We start from the raw sequence: 16,782 nt of genomic DNA on the forward strand, positions 1-16,782 counted from the left end.
TTACGGTTGGATCTAGAATCATTCCTGCACCGTTATCACTACTGTAGTACCCTGGCATCTGCGGCTGATAATTTTCTGCTGGTTTCAACACGGGCACATCTGGATATATTCTCCTAACCTGCGGTATCTGCGGGGTGAACAGCAAACTCGGGTCCTTAGATCCCGATGACGCTCCTGAACTCTGGGTTTCATTGTTCTGTACTGGTGCCGGAGGGGCAGAACTGGTACTTGGACCTTGTCCATTCTCTGCATAAGGCGGTGGACGGTCGTTCAGCAATTGCATTATCAACTCCTCATCCTCTAACTCCTCTTCTCTTCTCAACTTTTCCTCGTCCTCTCTATCCTTGGAACACTTTCTGTCCGTCTTACAGGTAGCTTTCTTACCTGTCTCTTCTCCTTCCTTAGTAATTGCGGGGAACAATTTTATCCCCTGCAATACATCTGACCTCCACACCTTCTGTGCATTATCCCACCTAGCATCCGCTAGTGTCTTTTCTACCTTCCTCATTCTGGTCTCGAACTTCTTTTGCTGTTGCTGTCTGGCCATTAGTTCCCAAATTGCTAGAGCCTCAAACTGTGCTGGCCTTGGAGGCACCTTCATGTCGTACATCGTGAATCTCAAATTCTCTAAAATCCTTATATTGAATGTCCCGTGTATCGGGAACGCTACGCTCCCATGTTTCTCTGTCCACTTGTGCCATTGCTTTAGCCAAAGACACGGAGCTACCCCCTTTTCTTCCATTACAATGTAAGCTGGTGTACCCTCGGGCGGCGTCTCTTCTCCTACGCTCGCTTTAATGTAAGACTCCCCCTTCATCGCGCTCCTGAATGCTTTAAAGAATTTCATTTTTCTCGTCTTTTATTTAACCAAGTTTATAATCAATAGGTAACTTTAATTCCACAAAATTTGTAATCAATAGGTGACTTTAATTCCCGGAATACTCTTCACCTGCCTTTCCCCTTCCAATCGAGCCCCACGGACTGCGTCCAATCCGTGCGCGACCCTTCTCTGCAACCAACCTATCCCAGCGCGGCTCTTAGTGACGTCACACTCACACACACTGCGGCTGACAAAGCCTTGCGGCTAGTCTTCCTTCACTCACCTCCTCTCGTAACAACTTCTGCATGTATCGCGAGCTACCAAAAAAATAAAACAGATCTGTCGGTTTACTACAGGAAGGGTAACACAATCGCTTCAGGACCTTAGGGACCTTTCACTAGCCTCGGGACCTTTCACTAGCCTCTGGCCGCTATTCCGTCTTTCTCAGTCCCCACATTCGCAAGCAAATCTGACCCGCAGACCTACTCTCAACTTGTCAATGATCTGTTCTAGTGCACTTAGAATCTTGTCAAAGCCCGAAGTCGAAGTTTCTTTCACTCCCTAACACACGTACCGACTCGTTGACCACGCCCGATCAACCTACTAAACCGCCCAGACCACAACATGGATCAACATACTCCGGAGTCTCTTGACCTCGCAGGGCCCGTCTCAACAACAACAACCACGTGGACCTTTTTATGCACAAAGCGCCAGACGCACATGAAGTTCGACGACTTCCCTACTCTCACACTCGGAGCCGCACCTCCGCTATCTCTATGAAGTTCGACGACTTCACTACTTCTACACTCGGAGTCGCACCTTCGCTATCCTTAAAAAGAAAATCCTCGCAACCTTTTCACACACCCTGCGGCAATAAGCTGTGCAAGCGCAAAACCCTAACTTCACTCATACCATCACTAGTACCGCCAGCGCTGATTCCACACCTCCGTTCTCTCCATCCGCAAGCTCCGAGATCCCGGGAAAGTCGCGGTGGACCTAGCCCATCATCATCTTGTCAATCCGTTCTACCCAAGGAAATCTAATTCAACTTTTCGAATGGGGTCTCAAAATGCGTAACCGTTAATTCGACACCATGTACTTTAATAGTACAGGGTCCCAAAAGACGTAACCGTCCTCTGCTACCATCTACTGATAGAGCGGTCCGTAGTAATAATTTACCTGTGTTCGAACGCTCTTTAGGCCGATGAATCTTTTGACTTAGTGGGAACTCTCTGTACTCTTAATCGATCAGTCTCACCAAAATCAATAATGAATAGCGAACATAGGCAACACCTTGAACAACATAACACTTCACAATTAGTCCAGAATACATTTCGGCGAACCCTGACCTTTCAGTCAGGAATAACCACACCGGTTTATTGCGAAGTTAGTGAATTTATTTCCCTATATTAACAAAGCTAGCACAATATAAATGTGTCTCAACACCAAATGATAAACATATATGAACATTAATAGCTGTCCATAACGTCGAAACAAGTGCAATCTATGAAGCATTTGAATCACAAGGCATTCGATAATGGCAATGCAAAGCACTAATACGATAATCTGTAATGAACTAATTGCGTACATTTAGTCAGCATAACAAGATCTCAAATTGCATCGTGCGACATATGGAAACCTCGTCTAACCTCAAATTAGCATTGGCATGTGGGACTTCATGCAAAAACAATTTAGCAACATTAATTTAGAAAAACTCCTAACTAGGGCTCTTACCAAAATCAGCAGTTGGTTACCTAAAAGGAACACAATGCAATTTTACAATTTCCTTTCATATTTACCAATTACGATCAGCATACAAGGAAGTCTTCGTCTCACAGGTACCGTTCTTCGGTCATCATGGGTACCGTTTCTTGATCAGCATGGGACGGGACAAAGGGGCAGGGGTGAACGGGGCAATTGCCTCACGGCGGCAAGGTAGAACTATTACTTCATGCAAAGGGATCAAATCAAAGTTACAGTCTCTAGGGCGAGAATCATCTAAAGTCTCTTTCTCTCGATTAGAGAAAGAATCAAAGTCTCTCAAAGTGGCGTCGCAGCAAAGTGGGCCATAATAGCTACGAAGTCAAAAATGGCGGGATGTCCGATGAGAGAGAGAGAGCTTCCTCTCGTGCACCTGGTTTTTTATAGACAACAGTTCAAGTCCTGTAGGGTCTCTATTGGAGGGTTCATAGGTTAGCTTCAAATTGACCAATCAAAAACGACAGTTCTCAAGCTTTTACTTAAGCATACATTATCCTTGGAGATGGGTACGCAAGTTGCAACATTGTCTCCCAATTAGCTTACTCTCAGAGCCTCCATTGTCCGCACCTGCAAGTCGACCTTGAATTAAAGAGAAAATATGCCAGGCTGGCACTAACTTTAAGATAAGCATGTGAACAGTTTCTGTGGAAAAGTACAGCTTCAAGCAAAAATACACGTTTAATAGCACAGTGGAAAAATACGAGCATCTAAACCGTGAGACCGGGCGACTAGGCCAAAGCCTCCGCTAAAGTAATGCTAAGCTAGACATTTCAAACAAGCAAATCGTAGCACACGTTTATGATTATGTCGGATTAGTGCAATTCTAATTCACCACGTTATATAAAGCACGCGTATAAATGATGGCAAACTACTCTGAGGGCACATTTTGTCCCCGTACAATCTTAATTAGTTCGGTTAAAGTCACACATGATTATTTCAGCACTACGTTTAAGCGTTAATAAATCAAAACCTTCATTTTCTGCTTCATCAGTACCCATGGGCGTAGGAAGTGTGAGGAACACGGAGGATGTATCCTCCCAAGATTTTGGATTGTGGGGGGAATGGGGACGAAGGTGGACAAAATAATTTCCCCTCTCACTTCTATCTTGCAGGGCCATTTCGTCCAGATGTATTTTGACATTTTCAGAAGCGCCTGCACACACTTTCAGAAGCCTTTAATTTCTTCTGGGCAGCATGAAAGAGGGCTTTCTGATTGTAAATTTCTGCTGGCCCAGGACAAAGGTTGCAATTAAGGGGCAATCAGGCCTTCTTTTGTTTTATTATTCTAGCTGGAAGCTGTCTGGAGCCTCACACTTAGCTGCTATTTAGGAAACAAAAGCACACAGCTTGCTATTACTTCACAGGTATCTAGGAGAGACATGGTTTTCACTTTGTTCAGTCCCTGCATATAAGAGATAGGTATGCACTGTAAGAATGTCAGATGTGTTGGTCTGACCCAGTATTTACACAAAAACCAATTTAACCCCTTGGGTGCCCCGGACGAGGTGATCTCGTCCTCTGCACCGGTTGCCCGGTGCCGAAGACGAGACTACCTCGTCCGGCTATGGGCCCCGGGGGGGTGCGCTAGGGCTCCCCCCGATGGCCGAGCCCCCCCATCCCCTGGGCAGAGATGGAAGGGGAATCGCTTCCCCTTCCATCCCCACCCCCCATGATCCCCGTGGCATCTGATGACGTCAGCGCGCTTTCGCGGACTGACCTCATCAGAGGCCTTCCCCCCAGCACTGGAAGCTCAGGTTCCAGCACCCGATCGAAGGAGAAATGCTAAAGCATTTCTCCTCCGATCACATGGAGGGCAGAGAGGCATGAAAGGAGAGGAAATGCTTTTCCTCTCCTGTCATGTCTCTCTGAGCATTTCTGCTGCCTGATCGCGATGCAATCGGGCAGCAGAAATGCCTCTAGACACCAGGTATTTTTTGTTTTTGTTTGAATGTAAAATAAGGGGAGCGGCCCCTTGGGCAAGGGCCGCTCCTCGGGGGCAAATTATTTCTAGGCCATTTCTGCCCCCCCTGGGGGCGGATAGGCCTAAAATTATTAGGCCGATCTGCCCCGGGGGGGGGGGGGCAGAAAACCACTAGACACCAGGAATATATATTTTTTGTTTGTTTTTATTTATTTATGTTTGGGGAGCGACCCCTTTGGCAAGGGTCGTTCCTGGGGGGGACAAATTATCATTAGGCCATTTCTGCCCCCCCTGGGGGCAGATCGGCCTTGCGATCGGCCCCCAGTGGGGGGCAGAAACCACTAGACACCAGGGTTTTTTTTTTTTGTACTTGCGCATATGGGGAGTGGCTCCTTGTGCAAAGGCCACTCCCCGGGGGCAAATGACTTTTAGGCCATTTCTGCCCCCCCTGGGGGCAGATAAGCCTACAATTATTAGGCCCATCTGCCCTCATGGGGGGCAGAAAACCACTAGACACCAGGGATAATTTTTATTTTTTATTTTTATTTTTTTATGTTTGGGGAGCGACTCCTTGGGCAAGGGTCGCTCCGGGGGGGGGGAATAATTATTATTAGGCCATTTCTGCCCTACTGGGGGCAGATCAGCCTATTTTTGTCAGGCCAATCTGCCCCCAAAGGGGGCAGAAACCTCTAGACACCATAGATTGGTGTGTGTGTATGTGTGTCTTTTGTTTTGGGGGGGCAGCCCCTTGGGCAAGGGTCGCTCCCCATGGGGGCACATTACTGTTGGCCATTATTTTCTGAAGGCCCATCTGCCCCCAAGGGGGGCAGAAAGCCCACCTGAGACCAGGGAAGATTTTTTTTTCAAAATAAGAGGTTGGGGGTATGGCCATACCCCCACCCCAGATAAATGAGGCCAAAGTTGTTCTGCCCACAAGTGGGCAGATTGGGCAATTACCCCTGATCCACACCCCGGGGGGATAGAAAGTCTACTAGATGCCAGGGAATAAAAACTATAAAAGAAAATAGTGGGGTGGTGGCTACCAACCAGTATGGGCCTGGTTATGCCCCCACCCGAATTGAAGGGGCTTACAGTCATTCAGCTCTCCGCCGCACACTAAAACACATTATCCCATGGCAAGCAAGAGGACATTTGATTATTTTTGTTTTTTGTTTTACATTTGGGCCACGGGAGCTTGGTAACTCTCTGGTAACTCTCAAAATCGTACTACTTGGGGAGGGCTGCACTTTTTTTTACTTTGGGAAACTGCCACGTAGAAAATTCCACAAGACCTAGACACATCTGAAAACATCTAGTTGATTCCAGGGTGGTGTGCTTCACATGCACCCCGCACCATTTCCTTACCCAAAATGCCCTGCAAACCTTCAACTTTGCTGGAAAGCACACATTTTTGTGATGGAACCTTCAAGAATCTGCAGGAATCCACAAAATCCCTACCACCCAGCATTGTCTCATCTATAACGATAAGGTTTCTGCTGCACTTGTCAGCCTAATTTTTTTTTTTTTCAAACTGCCCTTTAGGACCCACTTTGGTTCCCCCTCAATTTCAATGTGTTTTTGGCTCTTCCCTGTCACAAACACTTGGCCCACCCACACAAGTGAGGTACCATTTTTATTGGGAGACTTGAGGGAACACTGGGTGGAACGAAATTTGTGGCTCCTCTCAGATTCCGGAACTTTCTGTCACCAAAATGTGAGGAAAAAGTGTTTTTTTAGCCACATTTTGAGGTTTACAAAGGATTCTGGGAAACAGAACCTGGTGAGAGCCCCACAAGTCACCCCGTCTTGGATTCCCCTAGGTCTCTAGTTTTCAAAAATGCACAGGTTTGGTAGGTTTCCCTAGGTGGCGGCTGAGCCAGAGGTCAAAATCCACAGGTAGGCACTTTGCAAAAAACACCTCTGTTTTCTTTGCGAAAATGTGATGTGTCAACGCTGTGTTTTGGGGCATTTCATGTCACGGGCACTAGGCCTACCCACACAAGTGAGGTACCATTTTTATTGGGAGACTTGGGGGAATGCTGGGTGGAAGGAAATTTGTGGCTCCTCTCAGATTCCAGAACTTTCTGTCACCAAAATGTGAGGAAAAAGTGTTTTTTTAGCCACATTTTGAGGTTTGCAAAGGATTCTGGGTAACAGAACCTGGTGAGAGCTCCACAAGTCACCCCATCTTGGATTCCCCTAGGTCTCTAGTTTTTAAAAATGCACAGATTAGGTAGGTTTCCCTAGGTGGCGGCTGGGCTTGAGGCCAAAATCCACAGGTAGGCACTTTGCAAAAAACACCTCTGTTTTCTTTGAGAAAATGTAATGTGTCCACTTTGTGTTTTGGAGCATTTCCTGTCGCGGGCACTAGGACTACCCACACAAGTGAGGTACCATTTGTATTGGGAGACTTGGGGGAACATAGAATACAAAAACAAGTGTTATTGCCCCTTGTCTTTTTCTACATTTTTTCCTTCCAAATATATTCCAAGTGTGTAATAAAGACATCTATTTGTGAAATGCCCTATAATTCACATGCTAGCATGGGCACCTCAGAATTCAGAGATGTGCAAATAACCGCTGCTCCTCAACACCTTATCTTGTGCCCATTTTGGAGATACAAAGGATTTCTTGATACGTATTTTTGACTCTTTATATTTCAGCAAATGAATTGCTGTATACCCAGTATAGAATGAAAACCCACTGCAAGGTGCAGCTCATTTATTGGCTCTGGGTACCAAGGGTTCTTGATGGACCTACAAGCCCTATATATCCCGCAACCAGAAGAGCCCAGCAGATGTAACAGTATAGTGCTTTCAAAAATCTGACATTGCAGGAAAAAGTTACAGAGTAAAACGTAGACAGAAATGGCTGTTTTCTTCACCTCAATTTCAATATTTTTTTTATTTCAGTTGTTATTTTCTGTAGGAAACCCTTGTAGGATCTACACAAATTACCCATTGCTGAATTCAGAATTGTGTCTACTTTTTAAAAATGTTTAGGTTTCTGGGATTCAGCATTGGTTTCACACCCATTTCTGTCACTGACTGGAAGGAGGCTGAAAGCACAAACAATCATAAAAATGGGGTATGTTCCAGTAAAATGCCAAAATTGTGTTGAAAAATTGGGTTTTCTGATTCAAGTCTGCCTGTTCCTGAAATTTGGGAAGCCGGTGAATTTAGCACTGCAAACCCTTAGTTGATGCCAATTTCAGGGAAAAAACCACAAGCCTTCTTCTGCAGCCCTTTTTTCCAATTTTTTAAAAAGAACAACATTTTCACTGTATTTTGGCTAATTTCCTGGTCTCCCTCAGGGGAACCCACAAAGTCTGGGTACCTCTAGAATCCCTAGGATGTTGGAAAAAAAGGACGCAAATTTGGTGTGGGTAGCTTATGTGGACAAAAAGTTATGAGGGCCTAAGCGCGCCCTGCCCCAAATAGCCAAAAAAAGGCCTGGCACCTGAGGGGGAAAAGGCCTGGCAGCGAAGGGGTTAAATACCAATATTTTGTTTTATTTCTTTTATAGTGCTACTTAATGCAATTCAGAGTGTCCAAGTGCTTTACATCATACACATTATTATTATTCCCTGAGATATACTGGGCACACAAAGATCTCTTCAGCAGATGCCTTAACCCCCACAAGATATTTTAAAATGCAGACTTCGCACCAGTCAAGCAGAACTGATTTACTGCCACATTTCTCCCTTATGCCAATTTCTTGGTGGCAGAGCCTCTAAAAAATGGATTTATAAATTGAGGCCCAGATTTTGTGTCAAGATTGCCTAACTTTTCTGGCACAACCCAAAAGCAAAATCTCATTTGTTAAATATAGTAAAGTGCTCAATCATATTCATGATGGACCTGCTAGACATATGTCTTGAGGTGGTAAGATCTAATGCCACCTTCTTTGAGGTTACTGCCTAACTTGGTTATTCCCCCCACCACTTCTTTTTTTTAGGACCTGTGTCCTGAGTATTTGGAGTTGCCTAGGATTACACCATTACCTGAAACAGGTAAGGTGAGATTTTATCTTTTCACATTATACAATTTAGCTACTAGAAGGGTATCTCTTTCTAACATTTACACGTAACAGAGATCCGCCCCAAGTGCAAACGTAAAGATACTACTTGTAAATGCCCTTTGTGAATTCCCAAAAATTATAAAATGAGACGTTTGGTCTAAATTTAGACCAAATGAACAAGTTACTTACCTTCTGTAACATTTTTTATGGTAGAGACTCTATCTAGCTGCAGATTCCTTACCTTTGTATTCCCCGGCATCAGCTACAAATCCAGAGTCTTTTTGCTGAGCAATACCCTGCGTGTGCCGTCGGGAGGCGCTGTTTGGTTCGGCATGCGTAGTCCAGCTCTGCGTGGCTTCATCAGCGTCGTTGGAGCCGTCTATGACATCACAGTGGTCTGTATAGATGCCACCTCGGGGCACGTACGTCAGTTCTTTTATCCATAAAAAACCTCCATGCCAAAAGCGCAGAGCCGTGGATAGAACCAACATTGTCTGTGCAAAACTAGGGCCCTGAGAAGGGAAAAAACCCTAACCCTACTAGTCATATCCGCAGAGCAGGGAGGTATGGGTGCGTGTAAGGAATCTGCAGCTAGATAGAGTCTCTACCAGATAATGCGTTACCGAAGGTAAGCAACTTGTTCATCTGATAGAGACTTCTAGCTCCAGATTCCTTACCTTTGAATAGATACCCAAGCCATAATTCTGAAGACCACTTTGTCTGGATGGATAGTGAGATACAGTTGCCTTGATGAAAGGGCTTGCATCTCACCTGGTAGATGTTATTGCCACTAAGAAGGCTGTCTTGATGGTAAGCACCCAGAGGGGACAGTTGTGTAAAGGCTAGAAGGGAGCACACATGAGAAATGTTAGGACAAGATTTAAGTCCCATTGAGGCATAATAAAGGGCGTAGGGGGAAACATATGTATAAGCCCTTTGAGAAATCTATGGGAGATTTGAACAGTGAAGGCCGATCAAGCAGCAGAAGGAATGCTGATAAGGCAGAAAGATAGCCCTTGAGAGTACCCAAGGCAGAACCCTGCTGGGCTAGGGACAGAATGAAAAGAAGAATGTCAGAAAGAGAAGCAGAAAGAGGGTCAATAGACCTTTCTGTACAATAATATACAAAGCGTTTTCAACGGCAGGCGTATACCGTTTTAGTGGAGGGATGTCTGACTGCCAAAATAACTTTACAGACTTCATGAGGAAGGTCAAAAGCCATCAACTGCCGCAGCTCAATCTCCACACATGAAGGTGCAGAGTTGACAGGTTCCGGTGAAGAACCCTTCCCTGCTGCTGCAACAGAAGATCCTCTCGAAGGGGCAGTCTGATCGGCAGATTGATGCTCATTTTGAGTATCTCGGGATACCAGACTCCCCGTGCCCAATCCGGAGCCACTAAGATGACTTGGGCCCAGTTGTTCTTGATCATCTTCAGAACTCAGGGCAGAAGTGGTATGGGGTGAAATGCGTATAGGAGGCCTGAATTCCACTTGCGATGAAAAGCATTGCGGGGCGATTGCCGCCTTGGAAACTCCAACGCGCAATACTGCTGACATTGCGTGTTCTCTGCGGAGGCGAACAGATCTAACCAAGGCTCTCCCCACTGCAGAAAGAGTCTTTGCATCACCTCCAGATGGAGACATCATTTGTGATCCGTTAGGTATCGACGGCTGAGGTTGTCCGCCCTGGTGTTCAGGGAACCTGCCAGGTGTTGCACCACCAGGGTTATATCCTACTGTTTCAGCCATGCGCAGAGATGCAGAGCCTCCTGACAAAGGGTCCACGACCCCACACCGCCCTGCTTGTTGCAGTACCACATTACTGTAGTGTTGTCTGTGAACACCTGCACTAACTTCCCTTTCACAACAGGAAGAAATGCTTTCAAGGCTAGCCGGATTGCCCGGAGCACTAATAAGTTGATATGGAGCCTGGATTCTTCCGGAGACCAGAGGCCCCTGACCTCTGCCTCTCCCAGGTGGCCTCCCCATCCCAGAAGTGTCACTACTGTGAGATCTGGTTGGGGAAGGGAGAGGAGTCTTCCTTTGACCCAGTTGCAGTTCACTAACCACCACTGCAGATCTTTTGCAGTTCCCTCTGAGATATGAACCGTGTCGGTAAGATTTCCCTGATGTTGTGCCCACTGGAAATTCAGGTTCTATTGCAGAGCCCTCATATTCCATCTGGCATGTTTGACTAACAGGATTCAGGAAGCCACGAGTCCCAACAGCCTCAAAATCTGTCTCACCGAAATCCAGGATAGAGGCTGAAACATCGGAAACATAACCTGACTATCCTGGACTCGCTGCTCGGGAGGATAAACCCGAAACTGCACTATATCCAGAACAGCTCCAATGAAAGGGAGCTTCTGAGAGGGAGTCAGGTGCAACTTCGGCACATTTATAGTCAACCCCAGCGAATGCAGGAGGTCCGCCGTAGTCTGAAGGTGGGTGAGAGAGCCTGGGGCCTAGGAGCCTTCAACAGCCAGTCGTCAAGGTAGGGGAAGACTGAAATCCCTAACCTGCGCAGATGAGCTGCCACCACCGCCATCACTTTGGTGAACAACCAAGGGGCAATGGTGAGACCGAAGGGGAGCACAGTAAACTGAAAGTGCTCATGTCCCACCTTGAACCGCAAGTAACCCCTGTGGGCAGGCAGGATAGGAATGTGAAAATACGCATCCTTCAAGTCCAACGCTACCATCCATTCTCCTTGGTCTAGGGCAGACAAGACCTGAGCAAGAGTGAGCATCTTGAATTTCTCCTTTTTGAGGAGGAGATTGACATCCCTTAAATCCAAGATAGGGTGAAGACCATTGTACTTTTTAGGGATCAGAAAGTAGCGGGAATAACAACCACTGCCTACTTCTGACACCGGGACCCTTTCTATGGTTACCGTGGACAATAGAGACGTAACTTCCTCACGGAGTAAGATCAAAGGATCCTCCATCAGCCGTTCATTTACTGGAGGGATAAAGAGAGGGAATGACTGGAAGGTGAGGGAATAGCCCTTCTGTATGATCTGCACGGCCCTTTTGTCTGTTGTTATGGACTGCCAGTGAGGGAGATGAAATTGAATCCTCCCTCCAACTGGATGGACATGGTCTTGCAGAACCATACTAGGAGGCCTTCGGTGTTGTGGAAGAGGGGGCTGGATGGTGGCTGACCACTGGCTAGACCCTCTGGGTCTGAAGGTACCACAGCCTCGTCCTCGCACGGTATGATGTGAAGCCGGAGGACGGTGGCTAACCTGTGGTTGGTGTGGTACCGCGCCCCTCCCGAAGCCTCGAAAGGGGTGGTAGGCAGACTGCTGGTGAACATGCGCTGAGAGGCCCAAGGATCTGGCCGTAGCTCGAGAATCCTTGAGTTTCTCAAGTGCAGAGTCTGCCTTCTCACCAAAAAGGCGTGAGCCATCGAAAGGCATGTCCATCAAGTTCGACTGGACATCCCCCAGAAAGCCAGTGGTACATAGGTAGGCGTCGGAGGGCCACTGTTGAAGAAATTGCCCTGGCCACCGAGTCGGTCGTGTCCAAGCCACACTGGATGGTAAACTCAGCTGCATCTCTCCCATCCTTGACAGCCTGGGTGAGAGTGTCCCGTACACTCTCTGGGACCTGGGGCAGCACTTGTGCCACCGTATACCATAAGATATGGGAAAAAAGGCCCAATAGGCAAGAGGTGTTTACCGACCTCAATGCTAGGCTGGAGGAAGAAAACATCTTCTTTCCAAGTTGGTCCAGCCTCTTGGATTCCCTATCTAGAGAGTGGAAGGGAAGGCACCACAGGAAGTGGAGGCTTGGGCCACCAAGCTCTATGGGGTGGGGTGTTGGGTGAGGAAACTAGGGTTGCTTGGAGCTGGTCTATGGTCGTTCCGGCTCTGGATCATCTGGAATGAGGATGAAGCTACCACCACCAGTGGACACCAGTGGTGGAGGGAGCGTCGACGTCGGGCCCGGCGCCAGAGGAGGCCGACTGTGAGAACCTGGCGCCAGTCAGGATCCACTATCGGATCCTGGGGTCCCCAACGGTGTTGAGGCTGAAGCCGGCGACATCTTATCCGATGGGGCCCCTGCTGACCCCACGGGGCCCTAAGACCCACCCGAGGGAGCAGCTAGCTCAAAAACAAGATGCATAGCCTAATAAAATTCCTTTAATTGAGCGGGGGTCGCTCCGGCTCCTGGAAAGGGGGCCAGACGCGGAGTCGGCCCTGGCAATGGCTCTGCGGAATCATGCTCGGAACATTGACGTTCCCGAGACTCCTCCTCAGCCGACAGGCGTGGCAAAGTTGAAGTCCGCTTGGACTTCTTCTGCTTTTTGTGCCTTTTTTCCGAGTGCCCCGAGGACCTTGAATGGGGCGAAGAGGACTTGAGGCTCCTGGAGCTGTTCCGTGACCTCCTCCTTGAGCGGGACCGTGGCCTCCGAGGAGTCGCACCGACCGAAGTCGACTGCTGAGCCACCGAGCTGCGATGAGCTTTAGGGACCGCTCCCTCAAAGCTTTCGGGGCCATGGCCCGGTAGTTAGAACACGACTTCGATTCGTTGTCCCTGTCGAGGCACCAGATACATACCTCATGGGGGTCCGTGATCAACATCGTGTGAAAGCAGGGGCCGCACTGCTTAAACCCCGTCTTCCTAGAGGACATCCCTCGCAGACGACAAAAAATCCATGACAAAACATCGCAAAAAGGCTTGGCAAAAAAGGCCAAGGGTAGCTCGATCCCGGATCTGCACTTAACTGGCGCGGAAGGAAAGGAACTGACGTATGGGTGCCAAGGTGACATCTATATAGACGACTATGGCATCATAAACCGCTCCAATGACGCTGACGAAGCCACGTGGAGCCAGACAACGCATGCGGAACCAAACAATGCCACCTGACAGCATGTGCAGGGTATTGCTCAGCAAAAAGATTTTGAATTTGAAGTTGACGCCAGGGAATTCAATGGTAAGGAATCTGCAGCTAGAAGTCTCTATCAGATGTCTAAGTTTACCTCTGTGAATTGGGCCAAATGTTTTTTATCTAAGTAATAAAGGGTTGGATTACAGCGGGGCTAACAGGGAGAAGCCACTTTTCATTTTAGGCAGTTTGCCTAGCATTATTAGTTATGTTGTTGTTATTGTCACATACTTAAGCATATTGAAGTATATTATATTTTCTGTATTTAACATTCTTGTTTGACTTCTATTATACATTTTTTTTAAATTAATTTCCATTATTTATGAGTAGAGACAGAAAAAATAGCAAATAAAAAATAACAGTTTCATGAGGATACATTGGTGATAGGGCCACTAGAATTATGCAGCAGGGGAGGGCCAAATTATGTGGCAGGGTTGACTAAGTTATGCAATCAGAAGAGGCAAATTATGCAACATAACATGACACATTTTGTGATAGTATTTCATTATTTTGTCATTTTTACACATGTTAACACTCTCTGAGCTTCGGTTTCACCTCATTAGTACAAGCTTAACACCTAAATATAGCAATAAGCAAAAGAAAGGTTAGCACTCAACTTTTGCAAAGGGGCCCTATAGTGTGCAGCAACATGTGTTGCTGCGGTTTTAGTAACTTTTGAACCATGTTTATGTCTGCAGATTATGCAGCAGATGTTAGATTTTGTGGCAAATGCGGCAAATCCAGAACTATGCGAAACATACTGCAGTGCACAATCACATAATTCCAGTGGCCCTGGTGATAGCCAACCCAGGCATCAGAAATACAGTGTTTGTATCAATGCTTTTGCATACATCTGCACACATTTCATAATGTTACAGGACAAAACAGCAGTCCTGGCCCATAAGAGCTTGTGTAAAAGGCCCTAAATAGCAAGATACAGTTTGACTGTTGCAGTCACAGAGGAGTTCCATAAAAATATATAGGAACTAGGCTGAAGGCTGAGTTCATTAGATCGAAGCTGTCGGATTTGCTAAAGTCATTTAGAGGACACTTGGAAAGCTTCTCTGGGAATGTATTTCACCCATTGCTTTCCTTTGGCTTTGCAACTTAATTTGATTGGTTTCTATTTGCTAGCTGTATTTGATGTAGGCTGTCCTGCTTGAATTTGTCCCTCCAGTGGAGCATCTTATACTGTATCCTTCCACTATTCGATGTCTGTAAACAGGCCTTTAAATATCTTCTTATCTTGTCTCACTTGCTATGCATTCAAAGAACAAGGTCAAATTACAGGCTCTGTCTTCCCATGGAGCTTGGCATTTATCTTTCTTTCTCTGACTTCATAGTGAGAGAACTTACATGACAATCATGCTAGCTACTGGGGGTGTGGCGGAGGAAGGCTTTAGGATGCTATTGTTATCTACCACACAACAAACTTCAAATGTTTGTGAATTAAGTTTGCAGATATTTAAGAATATAGGTGTAATGGAAACAAATATTTTAAGATGATCGAAACAAATCAGTACACTAGGTAATGATATTTCCACACATTAACATTTGTGTGCTGTATGTTTTTATCAGTAAAACTGGATGTCTTTGCAAATTTAATGGTCATTTCAGTTGAAGATGTGTTGCCTGTAATGCAGTGTGCTACCACACTATGCATACTCCACTTTATTTCTCTCCACTCTACTCTGGATCACTCCATGCCACTGCAATATACTCTGCACCACTTCATTCTGCACCTCTCTACTCTACTCTGTACCACTGTACTCTGTGCCAATGCACTCTACCCCACTCTAGTCTAGGTCACTCCACTCTACTCTGCACCACTGTAGTCTATGTCAATGCACTCTACACCACTCTACTACACACCACTGTACTTTACTGCAGCACTCTACTATACGCCACTCTATTCCAATCTGCACTGCTGCACTCAACACCACTGCTCTCTGTGACCCCCTTGCTCTGTAACACTGCACATTAGGCCAATCCATTCTACTCTGCACCACTGTACTCTATGCCACTCTATGCGACTGCACTCTATGCCAATGCACTCTATGCCACTCTACTGTACACCACTGACCTTTATGACACTCTACTCTGCAACAGGGCACACTTTGCCATTGAACTCTACACTGCTGTACTCTGCACCACTGCACTCTTCTCGCCACCGTTCAACGCTGTGCCACTCTGCTGCACTCTTCACCAATGCACTCTATGCCCCTACACTGTACACCCCTCTATACTGCATCACTGCACTCTACGCCACTCTATCTTGCAGCACTCCACTCTACCATGCACCACATCACCCTACGACGCAGCACTCTGCACCATTGCACTCTGTGCCACTGTAATCTATGCTGTACCACTCCACTCTGTGGCTCTACTCTTCACCACTAGAGCAGTGCACTGTACTCTAAATCAATGCACTCTACACCAATGCACTCTACACCACTTTACTAACAACCAATGCACTCTATGCCAATCTACTCTGCACCACTGTACTCTGCACCACTTCACTCTAGACCACTCTATGACACTTCACTCTACGACATTGCACTCCATTGCACTCCATAATACTCCGTTACAACACTATACAACACATTACTCCACTCTGTGACTCTCTACACAATTGCCTCTACACCACTTCATGCCACTTTACTCCACTGTATTCTATGACATACTACTCCACTCTATGCCACTCCATGACATTCTATTCCACTTCAATCTACGATACTCTACTCCACTCCACTCTATGACGCTCCATGCCACTGCACTATACCACAATGTACTATGCTCAATGACACGCTATTCAACTCTCTCTATGACACGCCACATTACTTACTCCACTCTATTCCACTGCACTCTTCTTTATTCCTCTCCACTCTGACACTACTCCACTCTACGACACTCTACTCACTCCTCGACACTTTATGCCACACCAATCAACAACACTTTATGGCATGTCATTCTCCTTTATGCCATTAACTTACAGCCATGCTGAACAGCAGCCGTGCTAGTTTACAACATGGCTAAAACACACTAGCGAAGCCAATAGGTCTGCATAGGTGAGACCTATTGGCTTTGTCAATGCTTGTTCATAAAGTATGGAACTCCAAGATGATTTGCAGTATCCTTATCATCTGGGTCAAGGGGTACAATAGCCCATATGATACCACACCATCAACTTACCCACAAGCCACTTAAAAACTTAGTACAGCAGTTCCCAACCTGAGGTATGATGCCCCCCAAGGGTCTGTGAAACATTCCCAGGTAATCCGCAGACCTGGGCCAGCAGAAAGGCGCTTCTCCAGCTGGGGCATCTAGAAACACATGTGTTTTATATATTTATTACATCCTGTTTGT

At 46.5% G+C, this 16,782-nt stretch overlaps 1 protein-coding gene across 2 annotated transcripts in view; it reads right to left on the reverse strand.

The window, feature by feature from the left end:
• Positions 1–16,782, reverse strand: part of ZBTB20 (zinc finger and BTB domain containing 20) — a 4,633,203-nt gene that overhangs the window by 2,638,236 nt on the left and 1,978,185 nt on the right. The gene's annotated exons all lie outside the window — the stretch shown is intronic.

The sequence above is a fragment of the Pleurodeles waltl genome, chromosome 8 (assembly GCF_031143425.1).
Source record: "Pleurodeles waltl isolate 20211129_DDA chromosome 8, aPleWal1.hap1.20221129, whole genome shotgun sequence".
In the NCBI taxonomy this organism is placed as follows: domain Eukaryota; kingdom Metazoa; phylum Chordata; class Amphibia; order Caudata; family Salamandridae; genus Pleurodeles; species Pleurodeles waltl.